The sequence below is a fragment of the Ceratotherium simum genome, chromosome 6, assembly GCF_057802395.1.
Source record: "Ceratotherium simum simum isolate JZ-2026a chromosome 6, ASM5780239v1, whole genome shotgun sequence".
Classification (NCBI taxonomy): domain Eukaryota; kingdom Metazoa; phylum Chordata; class Mammalia; order Perissodactyla; family Rhinocerotidae; genus Ceratotherium; species Ceratotherium simum.
In genome coordinates, this window is record NC_141905.1 from 48,736,118 (window position 1) to 48,755,349 (window position 19,232).

A 19,232-nucleotide genomic window follows, 5' to 3' on the forward strand; every position below is an offset into this window, starting at 1 on the left:
CACAACAGCCAAAAGGTGGAAGCAACCCAAGTGTCCACCAACGGGTAAATAAATAAAATGTGGTATATACATACAACAGAATATTATTAAGCCCTAAGAAGGAAGAAAATTCTGATATATGCTACAATATGGATGAAACTTGAAAACATTATGCTAAGTGAAATAAGCCAGGCACAAAAGGACAAATACTGTATGATTCCACTTACATGAGGTATCTAGAATAGTCCAGATCATAGACAAAGACAGAAGAGTGGATGCCAAGGGCTGGGGCAGGGGGAATGAGGAGTTACTATTTAATGAGTACAAAGTTTCAGCTCGTGATGACGAAAAAGTTTTGGAGATAGATGGTGGTGATGGTTGCACAATACAACAATGTGAATGTACTTAATGCCCCTTATTCACACAATGAAAAAATGGCTAAAATTGTAAACTTTATGTCTGTTTTAATTAAAACAAAATAAAAGATGTTTGTACTTCTTTAAAGCAAATTATAGATTTGGAACATTTTCAGTCACATCTTAGAAATACTATATTTTAAACCTATACAAACAAAATATATATTTCTATGTATATTTAAGGATCCACTGAAGCTGTCTTCAGTTTCCATACTTTGCCAAAATCTGATCTTTCATTTCAATCTGGAAAGCCAAAGAGCAGAATACTTTCTTCAAATGTCATTTCTGGCATCCTTGAACTGGCATATGATCAATGATTGCATCATCATGGAGATTACACCACATCAGCATCGCAATGTCAGTAATATGAACATGGCACATCGTTCAAAAATTCACTGTTAATATCCAAAGACTCATTTCCAAATGTTGGTGAGCATTCCAGATGTATTTTAGAGTAAAAGTCTCCTCTACTCAAAGGCAAACTACATGACACCCGAGAAGTTCTGTCACGTACTTACTCATGCTGTTCAAAGGCAGAATGGGATGGCTGGTTATTACGTATTTTAAAAGGCTCCTTGAATAAAAGAAAATTCTAACACTGTATTTTGCAGAGAACAGCATCAACACAGCATGCTTACTGACAACGTCAAAGAGCACGCTTACTAAACAACCAATGGTTGCCTGCAGGGAAAGTAGTACATTATTAGAAACTGAGGTGCCTTGAGAGAGCAAACATTTCTTACATGTTACCTCTGTGAGGATTCTTCTGTCATTCTTCTCCAGGGAAGATGCTGAAATTGGTGTGCAGGCAGTGAAAGCCGAGATGCAGATGGAGATTTGGAAAACAGCTTTGTTTTCTTGAAAGCCAATTACACTGCTCCATGCCACACTTCTAGAGGCATTTCTCTCTCAAGTGGTTGTGTGAATCGGCGATCGCATGCAAAAATATCAGGGAAAATTTTGTATAAGGGCAACGACCTTACTTCTGCTTCTGAGATTACCCAGATATATTCTCCTTCAAGCACTACACACAGCTGGGTGAGGGATTACTGCAATGAAACTGCACCATCGTCGCTAAGGAAATCTTTAGGTCCAGGAGTTAAAGAGCAGAGAAGTCAGTTATTTAACAAAATCTTAATAAGTTAGAGAAAAACTACCACTCATAGTGTATTATATTGACAGCTAGCCAAAATAATAATAATAATTCAAACTCCAAAAAATAAATAAATAAAAGCCTCGCTCCTCCTTCCTCTACCTCAGCTGAAAGCCACTTTCCACCCAATATCACAAATGTTCCTACACTGATCATCTCTGCTAGGAAATTAAGTTCCTGTACCACAATGCCAAACTCTATTATAATTCTAATAATAACAATGTAATAATTTTTATAAAATTTCAGAATTCTACTTGTATCCCAGAAGTTGATCCTAGAACAGTGAGATTTACCTTTGGCAATACAGTTCCTTTTAACAATCCATCTTTTGGCATTTGGTCAAAATGTTCATTAAGTGCATGTCTAATATTTACATAAAACTGATTGGAAAGATACATACCAAAATGATAACAGTGGTTATCTATGGGTGATAGATGGGAGATGAATGATTCTCTTTGTTTATATATTTTCTAAATAGAGAAGGAGGAACAGGAGGAGTAGGGGGGAAAAGGGTAAGAGAGGGAGAAGAAGAAGAGGAGAAGAAAGAAAAAAAGATTTTCTGAACGAAAAACCAAACTTACGTTAAAAGGCAAATGCAGAGCAGCCCTGAACAGTCAGCACGGGCTGTACCCTGCCAGGCTCCAGAGGGCGCCCTTCACAGAGACTCTGATGTCAGCAGTGCCCCTGGCAATCCTATCTCATCAAAGTCCAGCTCAAACCTGCCCTCCCAGATGAATACCTTCCTGAGCATTTTAGCCAAAATTCATTGAGTCCCAGTCACTAGTACACACAGCAGTTAATCACACTGTATTGTCATTAGGTCTATCTCTCAGCTGCCCTCTCTAGAGAGTAGCTCTTGAGAGCAGAGCCCACATCTCCTTCCTCTGTGGACCCTGAGAGCCTAACACAATGTCTGGGACACAGTGGAAGCTCACTAAATTTGGCTAAGAAGATAGCACTTTCACATACTTGCCAAACACTGCCAATGCCAGTTCTACTTTATCTCAATACTGTGACTGGTGGCCACACCAGCAAGGGCAGTGGTTAATTTCTTCCTCCTCAAGAAATCTGCTGCCCTTTTGCCTTTGAAGGAATTAATTTTTATTGCAGCTTTGTGGGGTCACTGATTTGAAATGATACTAGTTTATAAAGCAGATCAGCTTGGCAGAGCCATCCCTATGGTGACTGGGAGGGGCCACAGCTGTCGCCTAGTGGAAAAGATGCCTTTGGGGAGTCAGGACACCCAGATTCCAATCTAGGCCACGCCAGACTCCAAGAAAAGATTTAAACCAGATGATTTCTAAGAATAAAGCACTACTCCACAAGGCTGCAGACACCACAGAAAACAGTAAGTCAGGGACCCAAGACTCAGAACAACATAAGGCCCAAGAGAGGTGACAGTAAATGACAAGAGGCGATTTCAGGTGAGCTGGTGACGAGGCTTGTGACGACTACAGCACTGGAGAACAGAAGCCAGAAAGTAGGGCGAGAATAGCCCCTACTCCTCAAACGACTTATCACCACCACCACCCCTTTCTCCCCACAGAGCCTTGCACGGTGCTGGAGGGGAAGGAAGGCTGGAAGAAAGACAGTTTAACACTAGAGCATTGTCAATAAGATATCTTAACGACTTACCTCAAGCTTTCTAGAAAATCAGTGATTTCAGGACAGGGATGCAGCTAATAACAAGTATACAGAGACAACTGATAAGAATTCACAGCGGGTCAAACTGTCAAAGTGTCATTCTTTTTATAATCCTCCTATGAGTATTTATAAAATTTGTTTATGACAAGGCCAATGTGGCTTGACTATTTCCCTAGCAGACTAAAAGTTTGTTGAGAGCAGAAACCATACATGCCTAGTTCATCACTGTGTTACCAGTGCCCAGCAGGGCACCTGGCTCATAGTAGGCACCCAACCAGTATTTTTGGAATAGTTTATTTTTTTACAAAAGCAGTACATACCTTTTTGCACATAGCAATGTTTTTAGAACAACTTTCTATAGGAGTATTCTTCTAGATATTATTTTTAAGGGTTGCCTAAAATTCCATTGTGTGGATACACATAATTCCCTATTGTTGGATATTTAGGTTTCCAACTTTTCACTATGACACACAGCTCTGGGACGAATAATGGTTTTGATTATTTCTTAAAATAAACTCCTAAAAGTAGAATTGCTGGATCAAAGAGCATGTTAAATATCTGTGATCCCTCTTAAACGCTACCCTCCATACATTTATCTTGAATGACAACTGTCATGAACTTTACGTAAACTACTGTGGACTTCTCAAGCAGAGGAATCTCCTAAAACAGGTGCCTTTGACATCAACAGCCAAAGCCCTAAACTGTCCTCTCCAGACCTATTTTCAGTGCCCATTAGACCCAGAAATCTGAGAAGCAGCATCTGCTCAAGTGGTCTTCTGCTCTCCTCCCATGGCTCAACCTTCTCTTCTGCCTCAGTGGAGGACAAAACCACATTGCAGCATCAGCCACGCCTCCCTCCGTTTTCTCCCACTACGTTAGCTTGTCTTCCATGATGCCAGCTATATCATTTTGCTTCTTTAATTTGCTCAGAGGAATAACTGAACCTGTCCCATCCATAGGACACAGAAATGTCAAGTCCCATACAACTGCAATGAGGCTCTTGGCATGTGTCGACCTTCCCCCTTTAGCAAGTCACTTCTCATCAGTTCCTCTAAAACGGAACAGACAGCAATAAGGACCCTCAATGGCACAATTTAAACTTTTTATCCACTTCCATAAAAACGGACCTTTCAGAGATCTTCCTGGTGACTTTAATGATAGCTTTAGACACTCTCCCCAGAAAAATGCACACACCCAAAATGATAAACTTGATTTCAGTGTCTTCGTGAAACCCATCCATGGACCCCAATAAGAACCCCTGGGCCACTAACAGGGCCTTCAAATGGCCAAAAGGAGACTCGAGAAATTCCTGAAACTCTGAGAAATTCTCACCACCCTGTCTCTGTTTCTAAGTCAAAGGGAGGGGAAAAGCTGGCCATGTTCAGGGCCCTATGGAAACCTGGAACGCTGCCCAGCACAACTGCTGGTTAACTTTTAGGGCCTTTCAAAGTAACTCAGGTGTCACTACACAAACAGCAGCAGTAAAGCAAATGTCAAATGACCAACATTTGACATTGTGAATGGGGGGCAGAACTGTTATGAGGCACGACTGAGGTTTGCCTCCTGACCACCTGGCATGCTACGTATTTGTTGGCTTGATGACTGTGCCTGCCCCGTTACCAAGAAAACTCCACGTGGGCAGAGACTTTGCTTTGTTCACACGTATATCCTTAGCCTCATCCAAGTCAAAGCTGCTGGTCCCAAAGATTCTGAAGGCTAAGGCTAGAGACTGAGGCCGTGCAGGAAGACTTCCACAAAAAGTAAGGACATACATGGCACATTGTGTCCCCTTGGATCTTAGGGTGACAAGAGTGAAACAGCCAGCGGGGGAACAGGGACAGGCTCTGGGATAAGATCAGGTAGAAACACAAGGGAAGGGACTGCAGTCCACAGGGGGAAAAAATCTCAACACACCGTCACAAAGTTGGGTGCAGATGGACAGTCCCAGTGCAGTAGCTCCGAGTCTCACTCATGGTCCATCTAGTCAAGTGAATGGTCAACATACCACCCAGTGAGCAGAGAGGAAATCAGCAGTCCCTCCCTCTCAAACAGGAACCTCTGGGTCACCCTCTGCTGATACTTCCCAAGGTCACCTTAACAACCGTGGTTGCTGCCCTGCACTACCGGAGGCACATGCCACAGGCTTGCATATGACAAAACTGTGATGTAGTGGTTATTTTTCCCATTTGGCACAAGAGACAGCCAGTGCCCCCAAAGGGGTTTTTGTTTTGTTTTGTTTTTTATAATTTTACTTAGTTATTTTTCCCCTAAAGCCCCAGTGGATAGTTGTATGTCATAGCTGCACATCCTTCTAGTTGCTGTATGTGGGACGCGGCCCCAGCATGGCCGGAGAAGCGGTGCGTCGGTGCGCGCCTGGGATCCAAACCCAGGCCGCCAGTAGCGGAACGCGCGCACTTAACCGCTAAGCCACGGGGCCGGCCCCCCCAAAGGGGTTTAAACCTGAGTCCCCTGCCCTTTCTGTCACTCCCCAACTACTTTGGGATCCCGGGTCCTTACCTTCCCCAGTTGCTATTACTGAGAGGACCCTTTTTCTCCTACCATCACACAAATGACCAAAGAAGTTCATTACAACTTCACAAGTGTGCCCAGGCAGCCAAGTCACACCTGTCCCCACCTGCTCTGTCTCAGGTCACGAGGGCAGCCTGGCTCGGGCTGAAGGCCATGGATTCTCCATGCAGGGCGTCTCTTTTACAACACCCTTCTGGTCCCGTGGCTTTTTCTCCAGCATTTCAGGCACGTCAGCTCTCTCCTCCTCCACTGCCGTGCACCTTCACCCAGCCACTGCCCTGTGTGCCTCTGCTTACATTTCCCTCTCCCCTTCCGGTTTCCTCTGGAGTAATAAACTCGTCTTCTCTTTCGGCCTCAGGCACATCTGAACCCCCACCCCTTTTCAGACTTCTGCCCAAACTGTCAGCCTGCGTTTGTCAGCAGGGTAAAAAGCTATTGGAAAGCACCTCCCTTCCCATCAGCTGCTATTTCTCCCCACTTTCAGATTTCTCTGGCCTCTGCTACTGCCCCCACCACCAGGAATGGGGTATGGGGGTATCTCCCTCAGCCAACCCTCCCCACCTCCTTAGGGGATAGTTTTCCTGAGCTCAGTTCTCCACCACCCTGCCCCCAGGAATTTTTTCTTCTATCCCCCACCCTCACTTACCCTGTAACTCTTGGGAGCTCCATTCCCCACTTGAGCATCATCCACCCACCTGGCTCAGCTAAAGAGCCCCCATCCCACCCCAGAACCTGAGATTAGTCATAACAACTTCTGCCCCTTCACGGATTCACGGGGTATTCCTGCGTGAAATTCTTACAAGACTGAACATCCCACGTTTTGCACCTTTAACAGAGACAGCCTGCCAGGAGGGGCTCACACAACCTGGACAACACGGACAGTGAGGAATCAGCTACCTATTGCACTTCTCTATAAAGCGATTTGGACATGCAACTAAATAGGATTGGGTAAGGCAGTTCTGAAATAAGATTCTCTTTATTAACAGGATAATAAACGACAGAGATAGGGAGTTCATGAGCCACTCTTTTCAGGTGTTCCCTAATCACAGGACTCACGGAATCTGGGGACTAGATGACCGGGGGTCAGCTAATCCAAACTCTCCATTAACAGACAAGAAAGCAGAGGCCCAGGTTTGTCAAGGTCACAGCGTTGGCACACATACCTTAACCCGCATGGTATTCATGAGGGTATTAAGGAAGGAAGAGGGGAAGGGGGAGGGGGAGGACAAAGAAAATGAGAAACGCAAACCACTGAAAACAAACTGAAAGTGGAATTTAGCACTTTGCCAAAAATTGAGGGCAAATAAAATAAAACCTTGTTTTTAATAAAGAATCTTTCTTTAAAGATTTTATTTATTCATTTTTTTTCCCCCCAAAGCCCCAGTAGATAGTTGTATGTCATAGGTTCACATCCTTCTAGTTGCTGTACGTGGGACTCGGCCTCAGGGTGGGCGGAGAAGTGGTGCCTTGGGGCGTGCCCGGGATCCGAACCCGGGCCGCCAGCATCAGAGCGCGCGCACTTAACCGCTAAGCCACGGAGCCGGCCCAAGAATCTTTCTTTAAAAAGCCAATTTACCTTAAAGATAGAAAGTCATTAATCTTCTGCAGGTTTTACATTCCTAGGAAATAGCTAAAAATTAGCCACACTTTTTAAAGACAAAAAAAGTAAACTGTCAAGTGCCTCCTATGACTTCCTAAGTGGTTTTCAAGTGCAGTTCCAGGTCTCAGTTCCCCTCTGCTGGCCGACCACTTAGAGCACCCACCTTCCTGGACTCCTCTCTGCTGTCGGAGTTATCTTACTAAAAATGGAAACCCCAAAAATAAAGAAAAAAAGAAAATGAAACCAAAACATACCATGTCCAGTTCCATCTACACTATCCTACGGTGACCAGTTACCTTACTACATGTGCCGTCACATAGGGAACCTGCGGCAGGTGACCTTCTCTATCCAGCCCTCCCACCCCTGTCCCCAGGGTGCCTGGTGTGCAGCTGCCATACTGCACTCACCCCTTGGTGATGGCATTTATCTGTGGACATGTCTGGCTCTCCCACCAACCCCTTAGGGACCCAGACCCCATCTTACTCCTCTCTTTATCTCAAAGCTTAACAGGAGGTCTAGCCCATAGCAGACCCTCAACACGTGTTTACTGCCACTGTAAACCCCAGGTCATGAAAAGACCAGACATAGGGGGCCGACCCCTGTGGTATAGTGGTTAAGTTCGCGCCTTCTGCTTCGGTGGCCTGGGGCTCACAGCTTTGGATCCTGGGCACAGACCTACACACCGCTCATCAAGCCATGCTGTGGCAGCATCCAACATACAAAATAGAGGAAGATTGGCACAGATGTTAGCTCAGGGACAATCTTCCTCAGGCAAAAAGAGGAAGATTGGCAACAGAGGTTAGCTCAGGACCTATCTTCCTCACTAAAAAAAAAAAAAAAAAAAAAGACCAGAGATGAGAACATCTCACATATGTGAACACGCCTCTCTGGCATCCCCAGTGTTTCCCTGGCAATCCCCCCATCCTCTCTGCCCTGCCACATCCCCTCATCAAGCAAACAAGTAATTCTGCCTGCAGGGGTCACAGGAGAGCCCTGACAACTAGCACAGGGAAAAATCTGGACCAACATTTGCTCCCAAATACAATTTGCTTGTATGTTCTCCTCCGAGTTAATTCTAAGTCCCGATTTCCTACAAAATCGGTCAATCCTAAAAATTTTTCATTCTACAATTTTATGTGTAACATTGTCCAGATGGGGGAAATGCAGCCTCAATTGCAAAAGAGAAAACATGTGCTGTAATAACAGCAGCTCCCACTTCTTGAGCACGTCCTATGTATCAGCGCTGTACTAAGCATGGACACACAGTGGCTATTTTACCTCACAACAGCTGGAGACAGGTACACAGCACTTTTTTTTTTTTTCTTTTCTTTTTTTAAGTGCCTTCCTATAGAGAGTTTTCTACTACAATTAACCCAGTCAAATAAGATTATCTTCTGCCCCTCCACTGTCAGGCTACGTATCTTCATACACTTTTAATTTCTCTGTGCCTAAATTTTCCCAAGGGGATAAAAGGTAGACGCAAAGCCTTTTTGAGCCTATGGCAGGGAGTGGGGAGAGTGGAAAATAACAAGATAAAAACAAATCAGGGCATCCTCCTAAGATGGGATGCATTAGATGGCACTTCATGCTTCTAATGAGTCTTGACTTAGATTTCCAAATTTTCTGTCCACACTCGGTTATCATCCTTCTTAGCCATGTCAGAAACCCTGGCAAGCCGAGAAAGCAAATTTCTACTCTGCACTGGCTCAGACATCCCTCTGCTGGCCTAGATAAACAGGACCATGTGAGTTGAGTTTTTATTTCATGAGGTGGAAAGTATTCAAAATTTCTGAATCTGAAATCATCTCACCTGACTATAACTAGAACTAGGAGCAGCTGGCTCCTCACTAACGTAAGTATTGCTTATGGCAGTGGTTCTCAAAGAGTGGTCCCGACCAGCAGCCTCAGCAGCATCTGGGAACATGTTAGACATGTAAACCACCAGGCCCCACCCATGTTATTTGCCTCAGAAACTCTGGTGGGGTGTGGGCGCAGCAAGGGGTATTGTAACAAGCCTTCAGGTGAGTCTGATATACAAGCCTCCAGGGCATTCTGAAATATGCTGAAATTTGAGAACCATCAGTGTAGGGTGATAAACCTTCAAGGTCATAGAAATACTCTACTGGGCTAACCCGTGTTTCACAACTCTTTACATAATTATGATGGCTCCTCACCAACAGCACCTACTCTGGTAATTTTTGCCAACTGGCAAAGGCCCCAAACAATAAACTCCCTCAGGACACTCCTACTTTGTTGGGCAAATTACCTGTGCCCCACTCTCATCTCTAAAAAGGGGATGATAATAATACCATCTCATAGGGCTGTCGCAAGGGTCAAGGACTTAGTGTCTGGCATGTGGTTAGCCCTCAACAAATGTGAATCCCTGTGATTACTACACCTTTGCCAAAAGGTCTAAATCAGAACTAGGAATACGGCAAAATGAAACTTGCTTCCTGCATACTAACCACCTGAATTCTATCCACTCCACTCCAGAGCCCTGACTGAGGACATCCAGGACCGACAGACACGTCACCTTGGCTGCACTGTCTGTCAAGCATTTACTCATTCAATCTACAACCTGAGCACCCACCGCACGCCTGGCAACGTGAAGAGAAAGTCCAGTCTACTGGACTGTGCCTCCAACAGGTCTTTCTGGACAAATGCCATCCAACTCTGGGACATAAAGCCTCACATACTTCAAGGGAGATACAAGTTCCTCAGGGGAGGAAGGCAAGAAATGTTAACAAAAGTAGTCATAAGAATAACTACCATTTATATTATGATTACCTTGTGCCAGGAACTAAGCATTAAACTAACATTAAATGTTATTAAAACTGACATTCTAAATGTTAATTTATACAGTCCTCACAACAACCCTGCGAGGTATCTGCTGTCGTTACACCCACTGACGAGGGTTAGGGAAACTGAGGCACAGAATGTTTACACCATAACTTGCCTAAGGTCCCACAGTTCCTAAATGGTAAGGCCAAGATGTGAACCCAGGCACCCTAGCTCGAGTCAGTGCCCTTAATCACTGTACTATACGACAGAGAGCTACTAGTTATCTAGGCATCTACTAGCCACTTGTTATCACTGGTCCCAAAACAATGATTTTTAAGACAATTAAATTTAGGCACAAAATCCATCGTCATCGGGTTCAATACTAGGCCCTCAAAGCCCTGGACAGAAATGTTAATTATACTTGGTTTCTCAGGCCCCTTCTCTCCCCCAAATCTAATTCTACTCAAGTCAAGTCAAAACTCGCACAGAGCAGCATTTATCCCTTCTCATAACTCCTCTGACACCACACCACTTAACCCCTAATTATATACCATATGTCAGAGTTCTCTAATTATTTCCTATATATTAGTCTTTTCTTCCCCACTGGACTGTAAAATTCTTTGGAAGTATCCGTACTTTCTGTGAAACCCCACAAAACTAGGTAGAAGCATGGGCTTGCATATGTAGAGTGTTACACAGTTAACTGGTTGGCTTATTCACCTCGCTTTTCTGACACTTCTTTGTTATCAATCCCTAAGAAGCAGAATACAAGTATGAAGTCCATGCTATTTAAAGCCAGCATTAGGGGAGGTATTACACCAACATTCACAGAGTGGCAACTCTGTTTCAAGATCTAGAGTCCCTGCCTCTCCTACATTACCTCCTTTAAACCTCTCATTTAAACCCCTCAGCAGCCTCGTGGGGGAGGCTATTGGGATCCAGTTTGAGGAAGGAGGGAACCTGGGGTTACGAAAGGTGAGACCTTGCCCAGTGTCACTTAAGGCCAGTGAATGGAGAGAGGAGATTCAAACAAGATCTGTCCCAAAAGCCACTACTCGGCCTTCCTCTAAGGTTCAGACTATGGAGCCCAGACTCAAATTCTCCTCAAAGTAACACATCACCTTTGTAAAAAATGTTATCATGACAAAGAAAATTTCAAACTCTATTAAAAGTCATTATAAAAAGATGGAATAACCATGTTCATGGATAGAATTACAATATTAAGATAGAAAAGCTGTCAATTCTCCTCATATTAGACTATACATTCAATGCAATGCCAATCACGTTTCCAGGACTTTTTTGATAACTTGACAAGCATTCCAAAATGTGTATGGAAAGAAAAGTCCACTAATAACCAATTTCTGAAAAAGAAGAGCAAAGGAGGGGCTCACTCTGCCATATAAGACACACTACAGACCTATAATAATAAAAATAATTTGGCACAGAAACAGACAGATGACTGGAACAGAACAGAAAACTTAAAACAGAGACAGCCTCCCATCTCCCCACCCCACCCCACACAGAATCTCAAATCAGTATGTTGAGTTAATGGGAACAGAATTTCAGTTTGGGGTGATAAAAAATTCTGGAGATGGACAATGGTGACCGTGGCACAACAAGGTGAATGTACTTAATGCCACTGAATTGTACACTTAAAAATGGCTAAATGGTAAATTTTATGTTACATATATTTTACCACAATTAAAAAGAAAAATCTTAAAAATCGGTATGTTAAGTCAAAGAAGCCAGACACAAAAAAGTACCATAATATATGGTTCCACTTTTATAAAATTCTAGAAAATGCAAACTAATCTATAATGGCAGAAAGCAGATCAGTGGTTGCCTGAGTCTGGGGACAAAGGGAGAAAGGGAAGGCAAAGAGACCCACAGGAAGTTTTAGGGTGATGGAAATGCTCTGTATCTTGACTATAGTGGTTTCACAGGTATGTAGATCTATCAAAATTCATCAGATTGTACACTTTAAATGGATGCAGTATACCATACGTAAATTATAACTTTTAATAAAGTTGAAAAAAATAGACTCTTGTGTGCATGTGGGAACCTGATGTATGATAGAGGTGGCTCCACATTTATCCCTAAAATATTAGGGAAAGAACACATTATTTAATGATTTGGGGAAAACTGGCTCACAAAATGGAAACGAAAAAATAACACTGGATTCCTTCTTTACGCCAACCATTAAAATGAACCTCAGATTAAAGCCCTCATTGTGAAAGGTAAAACTAGGAAGCTGACAGAAGAAAACGTAGAATATCTTTGTAATCTTGGGGTAAGGAAGAACATCTTAAGACTCCTAACATGCAACATAAGGCAAAAGTTAATGGATTTGGGCTATATCGAACATAAAAATTTCTTGAAGTTAACTACCAACAAAGTTAATAGACAGCAGAATGGGATTCATATCTAGAATATGCAAGAAACATCTGCAAATCAACACATTAGAAAATAACAGACTAAAGTTGGTCAAAGAAACTGTAACAGCTAAAATATATTAAAAGATGCTCAAATTCACTAAGAAACTACATAAATTCACATTAAAACAATAAGATGCCACTTTATAGGCATCAAATATTGGTAAAATTAGAAAGAGGGTTAATACTAGCCACTAGCGAGGATGTGGCGAATCAGGAATCCCTCGTGCACTGATGTGGGAGTGTCAACCAATTCAGCAATACTGAAGAATAATTTGGCAGTATTTAGTAAAAAGAGGTGTGCTTGTTCCTTTTACCCAGCCAGCCCACTCCTGAGTATATACCCTTAGAGCCTGGTTCTCAAACTTTCCCATGCATCAGAATCTCCTGGCTGGACCTGTTAAAACACAAATTGATGGGGTCTGCCCCCAGCGTTTCTGATTCAGGAGGTCTGGGTTAGGTCCTGAGGATCTGCATTTCTTACAGTTCCCAGGTGATGCTGATGCTGCTGGGTGTGGACCACGTTGAGAACCACTACCCTAGAGATATTCTCACACACATTGTTAAGAGAATGCTACAGAATGTTCATCACAGCTTTGCTCATGGCAGCAGGAGTGGAGGCGACCTCGGTGTCCATCACTAGAGAAATGGTTAAGTAAAACTAATGGGTGCATAGCAGGCCAGCCGTACAAAGCAGCAGTCACAGCAGTGCACTAGATAAACCTACACTAATGTAGATGTCATAAATAAAATGCTGAATGACATTCTTCTGACTTTTATGAAAGTCTGAAAATCTCCATAATAAAAAGTTTTAATGTTGAACGAAAAAGAAACCGAATGAAATCTATAGCATAGCACCACTTACATAAATTGCAAACATGCACAAAATAACACAACATCTTTAACAAGGAGATAGACATACCCAAGAACATATCCAACACAAGAGAGAAGCCTCCTGTGGTGGAGAGGGGAATGTGAGTGGGAATGAAGGAGAAAAAAATAAAACAAGAAAGGGGCTTTGCACAGGAGAGAATCTTATGCCAAAAACTGAGGAATGTTAACTCAACCCTCAGCACCAGAAGTCTAGAAGGTAAAACCACCAAAGCCACCTCTAACTGCCTACTCACCTGCACTTACAGACAATGGTTGCTTCGTGAAAGCCTCCAGCAGCTTTGCAGGCTAAGGGGCAGATCAGCGTGCCACTGAGAGAGGGAAGGGGAATCTTTCTGAAATACAAGTTTGGGGTGATTTCAGGCCCCCAGAATCCAACCTGCTCCTGAGCTCTGGATATTCCCTTTGACACAGCAACATTTAAAAAGAAGCTGGGGTTCTTGGCTTTTGGCAAAGGGTGTGTGTGTCTACATCAGTAACTGTGCCCCTTCTCAGTATGTGTCTCTGCATTTGTGTCTGGGGATCTGTGTCTCTCTCTGTATTTGTGTGTGTGGTGTGTTTATTTGTGGAGGTAAAGAGGTCTCCGGAGGGGAATAGAGCACTCCAGCGGAGACTGAGCCACACTTGCTGATCAGACATTCAATTCTGTCTTACTGAAACCAGAAGTCACAGTTACAAAAGCAAGTCATCTTCCTGGCCCCACAAACCCATCTCGTTCCCCTTCTTCACGCTCCCCTCCCCAACATCTAACGCTGGTTCCCAACTCCCACATCCAAATGGGCTGATCTGAAATACGGTCCTCTGGTGGCTAAGCAGTCTATCAAAGTGGCAAACTTTACAGCCAAAACTCTTGGAATGTAGTAGAAGACAATAAACGACCATTTATATTCCTGATCAAGAGCCTTTAACAGAAAGGCCAAAATCTTTAAAACCAGGCCTGCCATAACAGTTCTTCCAGAAGAGATTGCTGTGGCTATAGCTACCATGCAAACAAGGCAAAGAAGATCAGGCCTGAGCTAACAGCCGTTGCTGTTAAATAACACCATCTATAATCTATCATGCCCCCACAAGGACGCACTGGCCATAGCTTTTTCCACTGACCACAGTTTACCATACAAAGTGGTGGGAAAGTGTATGGGACAATCAGAAAATAAAAAATCACCATTGATTGAATTTACGTGAGAAAATGCAACAGATCCTTCTGGCAGCAGCTTTAAGTAAGCAAGCCCACGCCAGGAAAGTACGTCTTTAGGGGAAGAAGAAACAGTTAAACAACTGGAGGAAGGAGAATAGCGAAGGTAAAACGCAGAAGAATGAGCTGGCTGAACATTCAGACATCCCCCAAAGATGGGGAAGATTATCCCGCTGTGTGAACAATCTAAAATTTTAATTCCCAAAACACTGTTTTATCTTTTCTACAGCAACACTTTTCATTGGATGGTAAAGATTGAGGAATTCTAGAGATTTTTTTCCTGAAATGCTTTGTATAAAATAAAATTTTGTAAACAAAGCATATTTGATAGCAGCAGGGGCACTTTTAAGTTAAAAAAAAACGTATGACAGGGGCTGGCCTCGTGGCGTGGTGGTTAGGTGTGCATGTTCGGCTTTGGCAGCCCGGGGTTCATAGGTTTGGATCCTGGGTGCAGACCTGTGCACCACTTATCAAGCCATGCTGTGGCAGTGTCCCACACATAAAGTAGAGGAAGACAGGCATGGATGTTGGCCCACGGCCAACCTTCCTCAGCAAGGAAAGGAGGATTAGCAACAGATGTTAGCTCAGAGCTGATCTTCCTCACCACACAAAAAAAATTAAAAAAAAATAAAAAACTTTAAAAAAGAAGTGTGACAGCTATATGTAGCAGTCTTTTAGATTTTCCTGAGATATGTTAGCAAAGGACACCTATGTTTTTCCAGCTGAAGTGCAGAACCTGCCACAATTTGAAAATTAAGGGACTTAACTAGGAAAAAAAGAAAATAAAAGTAAAAGAGTTGAGTTTTCAAGCTAAAATTGAATATCTACAGTCAACATAGGCAATTGTGACTTACGAAGACATACAAAGTTCTTTAAGTGTGAAAACTTGCTGACAAATTTCTTACAAAAATTTTTTTAAATTTCAGCTGAATAAGCATTTATTGAGTATCTACAAGTTAGGCACTGTGCAAGATGTTACAGATCCCCCAAGGAATAAGACACCGTTTTAATAACTGTGTCCCTTTCATGTCAGTTTAATCCGTCCCTTGAATTAATTTCTTTTTTTGAAAAATGCTTTCTGATATTTGAAACAGCTCACCACCAGCATTGAAGAGTTGCAGAAATATATCTCACTATTTTACTCAAAATGTAAATTTCTAGGCTCTGAAGCACAAATAAAAGGAAAAGACTATGTCTCTGCTTTACATATTGCTATCATTTTCTGCAGAATAACTAACTAGTTAAACTGTGCATGGTGGCAGCTGCCACCTCTGCTATCCAGCGGGTCACAGAGCTGGAGAGCTCAAATACATGCTACATAGCTTAAGAGAAGCAGTGAAGAAACCCAAAAGACCAGGGCCTCCAGACCTAAACAATGAGCAAGATAAGGAAAGTGAGCTGCTATAGGCAGAAGGCAGCTCACGGAGATTCCCCCAAAGCTGGCGCCTCCAACAGCAGGCATAAGCTGCTGCCGGCGGCTTGCTGGCTTGCTGCCTTGCTTGCCCAAGGCATGGCTTCAGAGCTGGAAGGCTGCCACTTGCTGAATCACCAAACATGCCCGGGCTTCCCTTGGAGCACTGACCAGACAGCGACCCATCCCCCGCCTGGCTTCTCTCATGGACATGCTACACCCCGGACCAACGAAACGCCCAGCCCTCTCGCGTTCTGCACAGGCCAAAACAGCCGCCAACCCAACCTGGTTACGTCTGGGCAGCCCTAGGCAACTCCCATCGCGCTGCTACGTCAACAGTCCCACTCCTCTCTTTCAGCCCACTCAGTCCCCCCGAATGTTCAACCCCCAGTGCCAGGAAGCGTGGGGAGTTTACAGCACATTATGACAGGCACTTAGCACTTCCACATCCAGGCAGCCAACCAGAAACACCCCCAAATCCGCAAGCAAAATAACCTATCCTAACAGCTTTAGAGATCCAGGAAGGTAAATGTCAAAGGAACTAAAATAGTAGGCAAACCCCATAACATAGAAAATAAACTTCCCTTTCAGAAAGCAGCCTTCACTCTTGATTTCATAAGCGTGTACCCCTGAAGTCTGTACTGTTTGAAGGTGAAAAGAAACATCTGAGAAGCACCTGCATGGATTCTCTTCACTCCCTCTGGCCATGGCAACCCTCATCCCGATTTTTACTCGCGACTCCCAAGAGAAAAACAAGCGTTAACCAGAACGTGCCAGAGTGAATCCGTTGGCCGTACCAGGGCACCCTACTCGGCCCGCAAGCCCGAGTCTGGGTGAAGACAGTGGGAGAGACAGGCGCTGCTGTCGCTGCTCTGCCCTTGACAAGTCGCCTCGGAATCGCGCAGACCCCTCACTCATGAGGAGAGCTGCGTCCTGGAGAGACCGTCCAGTTCCCGGCTGCGCCGATGGCTCCTCCAGGCCTTACCCCTAAACACCCTCACCCGGTGGGGGCAGCCCCGCGGGGTCTCAGAGCCGCCCTCGAAAGAGGCTGTTACGCGGCCTGGGGAGGGGAGCTCGCTCCTCAGGGAGGGGGTCCCACCTGTTACGTTGTCAGGGGGCATCGAGGGCCGCGGCAGCGGGGATCCCGAAACCCTGGGCGCCTGGCCGGCTGCGATCGGGCCCCGAAGTACCAACTGTCACGCCACCGCCCAGGCCGCGGGGGTGGGGCCGTGATTTAGGGTCAGCCTCTGCGGGTCTCCGGACCCCGGTCGGGCCACTGCCCGAAGGTTTCTCGCCGCCCGGTTCTTCGGCCCTGCCACCGTCCGCTCACTCCAACCCGACCCTAGGCAGCCTTCCAGCCCGCACGCAGCAACTCTGAGAATGTGTCCACTGACACCCCCGCCTTCCTCCCGGCCCCAACTTGGTCCGGGAGACCAGCGGAGGGCCCGCTCCCTGCGAGCGCCCAGACAGGCTGCCGGACCGCCCCCCACGCCCAGCCCCCGCGAGCGGCGACGCCGGGGGAGTGCCCGCCAGGTACGCGCGCGGCACCGCGCGGGCTGCGCTCACGCCCCCTCGCCCCGGGGCTGCCCGCACGCCGCTCCCGGCGTCAGGCCAGGCCCGCGAGGCGGATGTCCGATCGGCCCCAGCGACATTGGCTCTCTTACCCCGCCCCACGATTCACTTGCAACGGAGTCGCGGCAGCCGCCGGAATTCCTCTCGCCGAGCCCCCCACCGCAGAATGAAATCCAGGGCAGGGCAGCGTCGGGGCTCCGCACCCGGATCGCGCTCTCTGGCCGGCTCGCCGGGCGCAAGGGGAGAGCAGCCTTCCCTGGCCAGCCCTTCCTGCTCCCGTCCTGCCCGCAACCGCTGCCCCGGCCGCTGCCTTGCTGGTACGAACGCTTCCGACTTGCCACCGCGAGCCTCCCGGGCTGCGGAGCATGCCCAGTCCGCGGCCCGAGCCGCCCCGGCTTCCCGCGCGACGCGAATCCGCTTCTCCGGGTGTTCGCGGCGGCCAGGAGGGCGGGCCGAGAGGGCGGTGTCCGCGGGGGGTTCTTCCCGGGACCGAGCGGGACGCGGGCCAGACTGCGCACCTAGGGGCAGCCGGGGTTTGGCTGCTTTTACTTTACTTGTAAGTAATCGGAAGCTCGGGAGGCGGGCGTTTTCCGCAACGGCGAGAAAGGCCCAGCTTGCACATTTTTAGGGGGCCGTTTAGTGAGCCGACAGGAGCCGAGTTTTACGGTCAGGGGCGGTATACTACTTGGGGCAGAGCCGGAGAGTTGAAGAGCTGGAGCTCTTGGGGACAGGGAACGCAAACTCGGCCTTCTGGAGACCGAGCTCGGGGGCACGAGTTTTCGAGCTACCCGAGCATTCTCTTCCCCACCGAGCCGAAGAGCTGCGACACTTGTGATTAACTCCTGATTGACCATTCACAAAAAAAGGCGGACCTCAGACTCTACGGCCCATTTTCAAATCTCTATCCACACATTTCCCAAACAAGAAAGCCGCCCGCAGAACGACCCCTGCGAGACCAGTCCGGGAGGGGAAGGCCGGGGAGTTCCAATCTGTGCTGGAGAGACTCAGGCCGCGTCACTGTCGCCCCGCCCACTTCGGGCCCCACCTCCCGGCCCCTTGGAGCTGCCGGAAAAACCCGGAGAGCGGCGCCCTGGGGCGGGAATACTGCGCATGCCCAGTAGCCCCAGCTGGTGCAGGTTGCCCGAAGGAAGGTTTTCCTCGCCTCCCAGAGCCTGACCCCTCTCCGGGTTAGGGGCAGACGGCGGGGAGAGCTGGTCTTTCGTGGCGGCGCTCTCCCTCGCTGGCCGGCCCACGCTATAACCCTGTGGCGGAGAGGCAGCCCCGCGCTGCGCCTCCCGCGGAGTCGAGGACTTGGCAAGGGGGAGGGGGCGCGCGGCTGTACCGCCGTGACACGTGACTGTCCGCGGCGCTTCGGGCAGCCATCTTCTGCCCAGCCAGCCGGCTGCGGGCGATCGGAACGGACCCAAAAGCCGGCGGGAGGAGAGCAGAGTGCCTTCCTCCCCGCCACGCCTTCACGGCGGGTTCCAGCCTCCGCTCCGCCCCGGGGCGCCAGAGTCGCTGCACTGGCCCTAGGCTTGCCCGGAGGACAGGCTCCCGTCTGGGCAAGAAGCAAAAGGCTGCGAAATCGAGGGGGCAGGACTTCGGGGGCGAATGGCTTCTGCTTGTCCCCAG

The 19,232-nt window shown here is 46.7% G+C and overlaps 1 protein-coding gene across 5 annotated transcripts in view; it reads right to left on the reverse strand.

The window, feature by feature from the left end:
• The window catches only part of SGMS1 (sphingomyelin synthase 1), a 273,809-nt gene extending 255,858 nt beyond the window's left edge, over window positions 1–17,951 (reverse strand). For 3 of the 5 annotated variants that reach the window (XM_087432208.1, XM_087432203.1, XM_087432206.1), the window contains exon 1: window positions 17,693–17,951. The gene's annotated coding sequence lies outside the window, so the exon portion shown is untranslated. Of the gene's footprint in view, window positions 1–1,145; window positions 1,774–17,127; window positions 17,430–17,692 lie in introns of those variants that run through there. The other 2 variants (XM_087432204.1, XM_087432205.1) reach the window with 2 other exon arrangements.
• Between the last annotated feature and the right edge of the window lie 1,281 nt (window positions 17,952–19,232).